Source organism: Pipistrellus kuhlii, unplaced genomic scaffold (genome assembly GCF_014108245.1).
Source record: "Pipistrellus kuhlii isolate mPipKuh1 unplaced genomic scaffold, mPipKuh1.p scaffold_m20_p_15, whole genome shotgun sequence".
Classification (NCBI taxonomy): Eukaryota; Metazoa; Chordata; class Mammalia; order Chiroptera; family Vespertilionidae; genus Pipistrellus; species Pipistrellus kuhlii.
This window is the reverse complement of record NW_023425460.1, coordinates 16,638,417-16,650,597: the sequence shown is the minus strand read 5'-3', so window position 1 is coordinate 16,650,597 and position 12,181 is coordinate 16,638,417.

The window sequence follows — 12,181 nt, the reverse complement described above, 5'->3', positions numbered from 1 at the left end:
TCCTTCCAAGTTCATTGTGTCTGATAAGCCTTGTCAAGGGAAGATTTCAGAGCAAACTCCTGTGAAGTTACATTTTCAGTCTTTAAATATGGAACTAAATTCATCTTTCTGAGTGGTAATTAAGTAGATATATTTTTTTTTAGATATCCTTTTTATAACTTCATTAAAGGGATTCTGAATCATGGCTAGACAAATTGAATCCCCAGATTAGCTGATCAAAGGAATGATACAACCAGGAAATAATATTGTGTTCAAAGAAATGCAGCTGATACTTTTCCATGTATATTGTTTGGTCTAGCTCTGATTTTTCTGATTAATTGCTGGCTGATTCTGTTATATTATGTAGATTTTTAAAATGTGTTACTTATAACACTTGGAGCTTTCCTACCAATAATTTTATTTTGAGTTTCCAATAGAAAAATCAGAAAGACAAGTATTTTTGTTAAGTCTTATTATTTTTCATCTTAACACACTGTTTTCCAAATTGGCTCAAGAGCTGTAGGTCAAACTCAAATGTTAAAGAAAAAGCTACTCTGATTGATTGCTTTCAAAGGATCAGAGTTGGATAAATGTTTCATAGTATTCCTTTGATGGTGCAATTTTAGATGAAAGGCTAATATCGAGTCACTGAATTAAGACCTGATTTAATGTTTTCAATAATAATACTCCATCTTTCGTAGACATCTATCAGTTTTAATAGAAACCTGGCTACCCCCTTCTCCCTCTAGAGCCCTAGTTCCAACCCCTTTAACATCTCAAAATTACTAATGGATAGATATTACAGAGAGCTTTTAGAGGAGCACAGTCTTTCAGGAAGGAAAAAATCAGAATAATTTGCAACATTACAGAGAATGACCCAATCTGAAAATGGACATATAGGACATCAATAAAATATTGCCACAGAGGGGTAACTAAACATAGAAGGTCTGTGGATGACATGAAGCCACATGAACAATTTCAGGTCTCTCGGGTCCTATCTAGTGCACAGAAGTTATTTATTTATTAAATGGACTCCAGCCATGTGATAGGTGGCTTTGAAGAGGATGTTACATCTTGGGAAAGTTAGACTAATTGAACCATTTTATAGCCCTATTCTTATCATTCTCATAAACTTGATGAGATTTGAAAATGACCCAGCACCCAGGACAGCCCTGGTAATTTAGAAATTGGCATAATTCCTCCCTAAATTTGCCCAACAGAGTACCACCTGTCAACCCAATTTCTACTGTGAACACAGATTTATTGAAATAGTTACTACTAGAAGTTGAGTTGACAGGAATAGCATTCAAATAACCATCAAAATAACATCCAAGAGGTCCATGACACACTGCAGTGAATGTAGCATTGCAAGCTCACTATTAGAATATTAATGACAGGGCCAGTTAATTATTGACACAGCAAATGGTACATCACCTACAGACTTGAAATATTTCACACAATTGCCTCATTACACTAAGATAAGACTGGAGACTATGAGAACCTGGTTCTTAAGCATCCATTCATTGCTGAGAGAGCCAGTTGTCATTCTTTATTAAAAACCTAGATATATCAGTTCATATTTTCTCCTATTTTCTGGGAATATATTTATTGAATAGAGTACAAATTGATAAGTATTCTTACGATGACTTGCACCACTCTCACATAAGAATTTATTTCCTAGATAGATTGTTCCTCTCTATCTACCAAACACATTTTACCTTTTCCATCACTCCCCATATTTACATCTGGAAATTGATCTCCTCAACCCTGCCACATTCGATCTAGCCATTAGATCCAGCTTTGATCTGCCACCACCCCTCTCCTAACCAAAGGACTCCCTTTTCGTCTGTTATCTTTCTATATATGTGGTCCTCTCCACAATTAGTTAATAAGCAACTTAAAGAGAAAATCTTTGCCTTCCCTCTCTTGGCATGCCTCACAGTATGTAAGACAAATTATTACAATGTAGGCTTACAATTTAGACACTGGGAAGCTGACTTAGAGAGGCAGAGTCTTCTTTTGCTGATTAACACTCAATTGCAATTGGTCCTATATATGTTAGGCACACCACTGTATCTTTCTATTTGTTCTTATATATCTTTGTTGTTTTTCAAATCATATAGATAATTGTGTGTTGGGGGGCAGGAGAGGGGGTAACATAAAGTAGATGACTTTTTTTTTTAAAGAAGTTTGGCTATAAAGGAAAGAATAAGCCTAAGTCAACTGCTTAAGAGAAGGTTGGATCAAGGAAGAGTATTATGTTTTATGGACAGGTCTTGAGAGGTTTTACAAGTTGCAGAAAGAGGATGGTGGACTGGAGTCATGCCAAATAGAGCAAACTCTAGGAAACAGTGAGAGAGGATGGGATCAGGTGGGAGAGTTCTATATACTTTTTAAAAATACACATTTGGGCACTGGGGGAATATGGGAAAGGCATATCGAATTTTTCAAACAACAGTTTAAATGAATGCCCATTTGAAACTTAATGTAAGAAATATAGACATGAGCCAGCATAGGTACTGGACATGTAGCATATGTGGAGTTCTCCACATCACCCAAAACACTTTTATATACATCACCCCATTCAATTACTACCCTAGCGATTTAGCACACCATGAAGTTATTAAATGCAGCATTAAAGGACTTCCACTAGGAAAGCTTATCAAAAGGGTCCTTTTTTCCTAAGTGAGTTGCTGCAGAATGTCTTGGTGCCATTTTCAGGGATAGGAGGGATGTAGTTGCATAGCGGCTGACTCCAGAGAAAACTCGCTCCAAGAGTTCCCACAGGGCAGTTACAGTGCTGTTCTGGAGATGCAATAAAGCAAATGATTCAGTAAGTTGAATCCTTCTATAGTGTGATTAACAAAGACACAGAACATTACACAGATCACTAACTGCAGCATGCTCAGAGCTAAGCACCACAGCTTGGTCGGAAAGCAGAGACAATGGAAGGTGTGCACTGTCCAGCAGGAACCCAGTCTTATTGCTAAAAATGTTCACTTCTCAGAGTCTAGAAACAGAGTGTTGTTGTTGCTGTTTTGTTTATTAACTATTTTCCCTTTGTTACATGGATAAATCAAGGATCATGTTAAGTCATATATTTTTAAACAAGGTAATCATTTCTCAGGTGACCCTCTTACATATTTCATCAATATTATTGAGAAACAATACTATAGAGGCCCAGTGCACAAAATTTGTGCAAGGGGGCTCGTCCTCACAGTCCCAGCTTTGTCTACATGGTCATTCTGCTGTACAGTCTAAGAGCATATTAGTTTTTTATTATATAGGATAACTTCCACATACATAGGAACTACTTACATATCTTTCACTGGTGACTCTCAGTCATCCTAATTATCTATGTACTAAAATTAAAAAATGTTAACCAAGTTCCTAATCATTGGAATCCTAATAAAAGAATAATATGCAAGTTGACCATTACTCTAACACACAAGATGGCTGCCCCCATGTGATCAAAAATGACTGCCCACATGTGGACACAAGGTGACCGCCACAAGATTACCAGCAGGGAAAGACAGTTGGAAGGGGCCAGGCATGCAAGGGAGGGCAGTTTGGGGCAATCAAGCCTGAAGGAGAGGGCAGTTAGGGCCTAAACTAGCATTCAGACATCCCTTAAGAGATTTCAGATTGGAGAGGGTGCAGGCTGGGTTGAGGGACACACACCCATGTGCACAAATTTCGTGCACCAGGCCTCTAGTGAGTTAATATATAGAAATGCAGCAAAGCAGAAAAGGTCAATAATAATAATTTTTCAAGAACTATGGAATATCTCATAGCAGACAAAAATAAATAGAAACAAATTAAAACTTAAATGACAGCCCAGAACCAAGAAAGCAAGCCTGAGAAGCACTGTGTCTCATTAAGATTGCTTTGCTCACAACACCAATATCCATGCAAGCTTCTCTAGATTCCCCTCTATCCTCCCAGAGAGCCTGGAGTTACAAAGAACAAACCATAAACTCCAGAGTACAGTCTCACCTCACACCTCAAACACCACTTCCCTAATCAGTGCACAGAATTCCTAAAACAAGCAGAGAAACTGAGCTAGACTTTAAAATACAGGATGAAATGTGAAAAAGTACAGTGTGATGGAATTGACAAAAAGAGAATATATATATAATATATATATATATATATATATATATATATATATATATATATATGTTGCTTTAACTCATACAATACAAAGATTATACTACAGCCAGATTTTATTATTCTAGTCAACGTGCATAGATTATTGAGGTACTATATCTACATTGTATCAATAAATAACATTAAATGAAGTAGATGAAGTGGGACTGATTCATGGCTGGCATAAACTTTCTCTGTATTATTACATTCCATGGACATTGCCGCTTTTGTGTTCACTTTCTGATATTAACACACACACACACACACCCTACAATCATAACCATAAACTAAATGACTACATACTTGGCTGTTAGAAAATACTCACACTAATTGATAATGACATCATGCTGGTATGCACATTACAATGTAAATGAGGCTTCCAGACTCATTTATGGCTCTTTTATTCAAAGTTTAGTACTTAATACTTTTTTCTTTCATGGTTTAGAAGGTTCTCTGAAGGCTGTGGGATTACTTATTCTTGATGATTTTGCCCCTTGGAATTGGACCAAGAGTGCCAATTTCTAACTGTATTTTAAAACAGATGCTTACCAGCAATGAGACAGAATTGAAATGTCTAATGGAAACCACATTACTGAAAGAAAATAAGGAAAGAGAACACTGATTAACTGATTTATCCAGGCAGCCATTTGGCTTTATTAAAAATTTGAATTATTCTTTACATCAAAATATAATAACAGTTCCCATGCTTTTATCTGAGTGTGTGTGACGAGAAAACATCCAAACAAACATCTTTTTTCTGGTATATTTGGAAAGGTGGTTCAGAACGCATCTCAAGCACATCTGTGAGCCTAAGTGGTTTCTCAGGGTCATATGAAAGATCTAGGAAAAAGATGCAGAAATCTGCACATCCCTTGAAGTGTTTGTAAAACTCGGCCAGACTTAACAAAACCTGGAAATAAAACAATGCTTGGTAGAATGCCCAACTTTTCTTTGGCTCCTATTTGTGATGATTCACAGCAAGACCACATGGTTTCCCTTTGTCTCAACTCCTTTTTTCTAAGAACTCATGTTTCTAGAAGCATCCATTCTCTTTACCACTAGGAAGTACAGAGGAAAATTATAGGAATGCAGAGTTGGGGTCCTGATGGGACCCCAACTATATATATATCATAACATGTGAGTCATTGCCTAGATATTGTTCACCTATTATACTCTTCTTGATGAAGGAGGGAGAAAATTTCATGTTAATTTATTTTCAAAGAGCTGAGTACATTTTCTAATACAAGCTCTACCAAAGTAAAGGTGAGAGAAAAAAAACACTTCATCACCAAAAATAAATTACTGAGATGTAAAATTGGGACCAGAAATGATGGAAACATTAAGAGAAGTGGACTGTGATGATCTCACCAAGTGATATCACTGTAGTCATTTTTCAGTGCGGTAGTAATTTGGCAGAGGGATGGTCTGACAGTAGCTTTACAGTCTGCTTAGCGGAGAGCTTCCCGTGTAGCATAATACATCACGGAATTGAAAGCATTCAGCGTTGTTCTGCAATTCACAATTCAGCCCAGGTGGGCCACTATTACACAATAACCATACAGCTGTTAGTATCATTGCCTAAATTGCCCTTCCTTTTTAAAATTTACAGCATAATCTGCTCAACCAATAGACACTAATGTCCAAAAACTCAGCTCTTATTTACCATTTACTCCCTGCAAAGGGCCAAAATAACTAACAAATCATCCTCAAAGGAATTCCAATTATGCTGCTTGTTCCCTTAAAGAGTATAAAGGAGTAAAATGTCAGCATTGTGTGTAAGAAATAAAGTACTTGCAACACCTGCTAACAATACATACTGCATAAAGCACTTAGCCTATAATGCATTTCTGGAAATCATTTCTGAAATTTACAAACATAATTTTTAGTGTATCTCCCCACCATTGTAAAGATTCTGCCATATGCTACAATTTTTATCTGAATTGCCTGATTCACTATTCCTGATGTTAACATGGAGGGAGTGTGTTGTAGATACTAGGTTATGTCAAATGGATAGATTTTTGTCAGTTCATGCTCATAAAAATTAATAGCTTCTGCTGTAACTTTCTGATCCCAATGAAATCATCCATTTATTTAACTGATTGTGTTTGTCTTCATCCAAGAGCTGTTGAGCACATCCAGAGAGCTTTGTTCGATCTGACAAAATGATAAGTAGAACATGTGTTTACTCATTTGTTTTCAAGGCTTTTAAAACATTTTTTTTATATTCTAAGTGCCTTTAGGGAGGACAATAAATTAAACAAATTAGTGAGCTGAGAACTGAAAGGTCAAACCCAAATGTAGTTTTTTTTGACTTGCTAATAGAAAGTAGCTATGTAACACAGACTATATTATTCTATATATATTTTTCAAACGAGATTAACTATAGACCAGAGAGGCCTTTAGCCAATATATTCTCTCTTGACTGGTGTTTTTGAAAACTTTTGTGGGATTTATCAGAAGGGGAACATTTTAATCATTGAGTATCTATTTGAATGTCATGTTTGAAAATTAGATCAGAAACAAACAAATTTACTCAGCCTCTTACCCCCATACAAGCATCTTCATTTCCTTTCATGCTACTTGGGCTTAGCATCTATTTTCTAACAGAGCTAATGTTTCTCTATGATATGGGTATTTCTATTCCAAAGCCTGTTACTAACAAGCATATGAATACACATGACACAGTTTATGACTATACTCTTGATAAGCAATTTCTCAGATTGTCTTATTAAAAAGTTATCTAATCCTGATTCTCTCGTTTTCTGCTTCTCTAAAATCATTTTTATTTGTTAACTATTTGTTTGATATATATGAAATGTGTTTACTGCCCAAGGATTTCTGGGCTTGTGCATAAAATTTAAACTAAATTCAGCAGCAAAAATCCCTCTTAAGCTCTAATGAAATTAGCAAGTTAATGGAGCAGTGTAATCAAACCAGAGTTAATAAATAGGGTGTGGCCTTCATAGATGCCAAAAGAACAAATGTCAATAGATATTGACAATTTGCCATGTGAAAGCAGGATATTTATTATCTTTATATCATGTTGTCAGACATTTATTATTTTTATGGTCCAGTTATACTGAGTGCATTGGAACCACTGTATTGGGCCTTATGGAAATAAAGAAACAACAACTTTCCATTTTTCCAAAACTAATTTATGCGGAATTAAAAAAACAAAACACAACACACTGAAGTTCGCTAGAGGGGTTAGTATATGTACCAAAACACATACACTCCTAACACAGGGTGTAAAATATGCCTTTAGAGGTTGAGGAGTCTGGAGGAGAGGTTTTCAGTTATAAATATACTATTGGATAGATGGTGGTTGTTGCACCTCTTTGTGTCTTATTTTTCAGGGGAGAAAATATTTAAACTCATTGGAGTCTTTTTTTTTTTTTTTTAACATGTAAGCACCTAGTCCTTTGGCATAAACATGGCTCTTAACTTCTAGATGCTCCTTAAAATCATTTGCTTGTGTAACATGTTCTGTATTTGAATACTGAATTTAAGAGTGAAGGTGCTCCCAAAACTGACTGCAGAGTGTATAGACAATTTTCCTTAAATGTGCTTTACCAAATTCCGAATAATCCCTACTCTAGATAAAGAAAAAGATGGCAAGGACCTGGCACAACTGGCCACTTTGCCTTTTAGTTGTCATTGTTCAAATGTCATTTATACAAAAAAAAAACTTTCTTGTTTGTATATTCAAGAAACAATGATAAACTGCCATCAAACACAGATATGTTTTTTACTTTGATAAAAAAAATAATAAATCACATTATTGATTTACTGTTTTCATTAACAACACTGAAATATTTTTAGCTTTCTCTTACAAAAAATTTGGGTGACTAATCCAATGTTTTGGAAACAGGATTCGGGCAATGGAAACAAAATATTTTTCAAGGGAAGAGATGAGAAATTCTTTATAAAGAATTACAATTAATATGCAACTCCAGGAGGTTTGAGCACAATGGTTTGTGGGTAATTGAATTAAAAATAAATTTTTTAAAGGCTTTTGGTTGATAATTGAAATGAATGATTGTTAAGTGAAGGTTTAGTGTCCTATTCTTTCTACTTTTGTATAATTTGTATTAAGAGTAAAAAATAATATTACTTATTTGTTACAGAAAATTTGTGAATTACAAATAAGCAAAAAGAAGAAATCATGCAATAACACTAAAAAATTTATTGAACACTGTTCCAATTCTTTTACTAAATACATATAAAACAATACACATATGCATAGATTATATATGAGTATCATGCTGTTTATATCTTACTTTGCTCTGTGATCTCTTTTATTTTATCATGAATGATTTCTCAAACATGATTTTGTAAGAATATAAAATTGCACTTTATGGATTTAACTTTATTTATTTTAACTTTCTCCCATTATTAAACATTAGAGGCCTGGTGCATTAAATTTGTGCACAGGTAGGATTCCTAAGCTTTGCCAGCAATCAGGGCCTTTCTATGGAGCGACTGGTGGGGTGATGGGGGGGCCCCCCCACTGGCACCTTCCTTGGCTCACCTGGGGCCTGTGGGCTGAGGGCAGCTCCTGCATTGAGCATCTGCCCCCTGGTGGTCAGTGTGCTTCATAGTGACCAGTTGTTCTACTTGTCATTCAGCCGTTCAGTCAATTTGCATATTAGGCATTTATTATATAGGATTATTTTATTTCTTTCTTCTTCACTCCAAGATTATAAACAAGATTATACCAAAAAATATAGATGACATGTTCAGATATTTGTGATTATATCCTTAGGATACATTTCTAGAACTGTAATTTCCAAGTCAAGGAGTATGCAAATATTTATATTTTTATGTATACCGTCATATGAACTTCCAGAAATGCTATAAATTTACATGTCCACAAGAAGTGTCCTAAGAATGTCCACTGCCCCACATGTTAGTGAATCTTGATAGGCAAAAGATATTATGATTTTTAAATTTGCATTTCTTTTATCATTAGTGAGGTTTAACCTCTTTCATGTTTTTCTTTTCATTGATATTTCTTCTTTTGAGATATGCTCATATATACCTTGTATATTTTCCACTGGGAAGAGGGCAGGAAATTTTTGTTTTCTTCTTACCTCATATCCATTTCAATAATTCTACTAGTTCAGCACAAAGTAAGTTTTGGATTAATATTTTATGTCTTAAATTTTTCACATTAATACATGCTTTCCACATAAATGAAACACCTTTCAATGTATTAATCAACCATTGAAGACAATTCAGTTCTAGTGGCCAAAATAATAATTATGCGAATGAAACTATGAATATCCAGTTCTCATATCAACTTGTATTCTGCCTACATAACAAAGTGAACTTGAGGTGTAATTCTACAACTGAGTTAAGAGGTGAGGTCTACAATTTCGAAGCCTATGGACATAGCAGTAGCAATTTTAAATTCTAGTGAATTGTCCCTTTAGCCCCAACACCTCAGCAATAACCATCCTCCAAGTTCAATCACCTAAAGTCTATGGCTGAGTGATAAAATTGTGAAGGTTTCTGTACTATTCTACTTCCTTAATGGTACAATTATATTCATTAAAATAGGTAAAATAAAACACAAATTATTTTGGTTATTGGACTATTTATATTCACAAAAGAAGCAATAGTTTCATTTATGGGCATAATCTATGTTCCTTAAGTGGTTGCCATTTTAGAATCTAATTCCGTGTCTATATCAATGGATGTCAACCATTACCCCTCTCTTGCTGATTTTTAAAAAACTAATCAATATGTAAATTGATGAAAGTTTTAAATTATTCATATAAATATATTACCTATAGTCTATTTTAACATGTGCATTGTAACTAAAAACATATTTAGTTGCTATAAAATATACTTATTTATAGCTTTAAAAATAAGCATAATGAGACTCTTCCAGCCATGTCAGTCTCAATATTTAATTTATTCCAATATTCTGACTTGATTTAGTTGTATTAAAAAGGAAACCTGATCCATATAAGTAATTTCAAATAGTAGGTTGAAAGAAAAAAAACCCACAAAATTTTCCTGTGGTCTCAGGATATTCTTTAATTAAGTAATTCAGAGCTCAAAATAAAATCAAGGTCAGTCACTAACTATATTTCAGCTTTTCTCAAAAGACATCTAAACCTAACAAACATTACTAGAATTACCTTTCATGACATTATATAAACATGTTATGGATTCTCTTGTGAATGAGCTGTCGACAATTCTATCATGATGAGAACATGTAACCAGCAGATGTTCCTGATTCTACCTTGTACTACACATGAGCTCTTTAAAATTTTTATGTTGAACAGACATGCTCAGACCTGAGTTTCTTTTGAATCATGCAAAATTTAAACATTCCTAGGCAATGAAACATTTATACAATGTCCAAATATCTGCACCGACGTAGAAAATGTTTGCACATATGCAAAAAGTGCTTACCCCACATTTTAACGGGTTGAGATGCTCCAATATATTAATGTGGGTTATAGTCTACTTGAGTACATATTTTTAAAGATAGCTTTTAAAATATGGGTAATAATAAATGCTTTGAAAAATTATTATCAAATGAAATTTTAGTACAACCTCCAAACACAGTTTGTCAACCACTGTTTTCAGACACAACACAGAGAGTAACATGGGCCTTTATTCAGATAGTCCTGAGTTTAGATTCTATAAAACAGTATCACACCTCTACTAAAGAGCTGTGTGATGCTGGATAAATACCTAACTTCTTTAAGCTTTCTTCAGTGATCACACCTGCTGGGATATTTAAGAACTATATGCACAAAAAGCAATTAGACAGAAGGTGAGTTATGATAATTGTGACAATAAGCTTTGTTCAGTTGTCATCTTTTCTCTAAGGCCTGTTCTGGCCATCCCACTTAAAACTGTAATTAGCACATAATATCCCAACCTCACATTTGTGATGCCTCATCCATTTGCTCTATTTTTTTCCATAACATGTATCACTTTTTAAAAAACTATTAAACATCAACCAGTAGGGTATGATTTCCAGTTAAAGTCATAAACTATCATCCACTTTGCTGATCTTAACTTCTCAGACTCACATAGAAAAAAAAGCCTTCCAAAATACTAATTAGTGGGCTCTTATATCTTGAAATAGAATCTAGAGTTATTAATTTTCTAGAATAGAATTTCTGAGAGGACAGAGAGTTTGTCTTTTACTTTTTCACCAAATGCTTAGAATAGTGCCTGATAAGTGGTCAGTAGTCAATAAAAGCTGGTTGAATTAATAATAAGAAGAAAATACCTTGAGAAATATTATCAGTTTTAGATAGTCTTCAATTGTAGAAAAATACCTTTTACTTCTTTTTATATCCTTAACACTCAGTACAATCATATAATTAAGTGCTTGTCACTGAAGGTGAATTAGAAGCAGAACTCTAATATGGAGTTTATCTCTCCATGTATGGATATGGCTAAATGAAATGCCAGAAAGAGAAAGACAAATCCAGCATAATCTCACACATATGTGGAATCTAAAAACAAAATTAAAAACAAAAACAAAAAACACCAAACTCATGGAAGAAAAATCAGATTTGTGGTTACCAGAGGCAGGGATGGGGTCAGGGGAGAGAATAAATTAGGGGAAGGTGGTCAAAAGGTACAAACTCCTAGTTATAAGATAAATACTAGTAAGTACTAGGGAAGTTATGTACAGCATGATGATTATAGTTAACAGAGCTGAGTGATAAATATGAAAGTTGTTATTAGAATAAATCCCAAGAGATTTATCATAAGGAATTTTTTTTCCTTTTTTAATTTTTCTTCTCATTAAATTTATGAGATGGTGGATATTAATTGAACTTGTGTTCATCATTTCACAATTTATGTAAGTCAAACCATAATGTTGTACATACACCTTAAACTTATATAGTGATATGTGACAATTAAATCCTAATGAAAATGGGGAAAAGATAAAATAACTTCATCTACCATAAAAGGAGCAAATTATGTCATCTATTATATAATACTAGAATCAGGAATAATCATAGCTACAAGAACAGTTTCTATTGATTGACTTACTCTTTCATCATCATGCTCT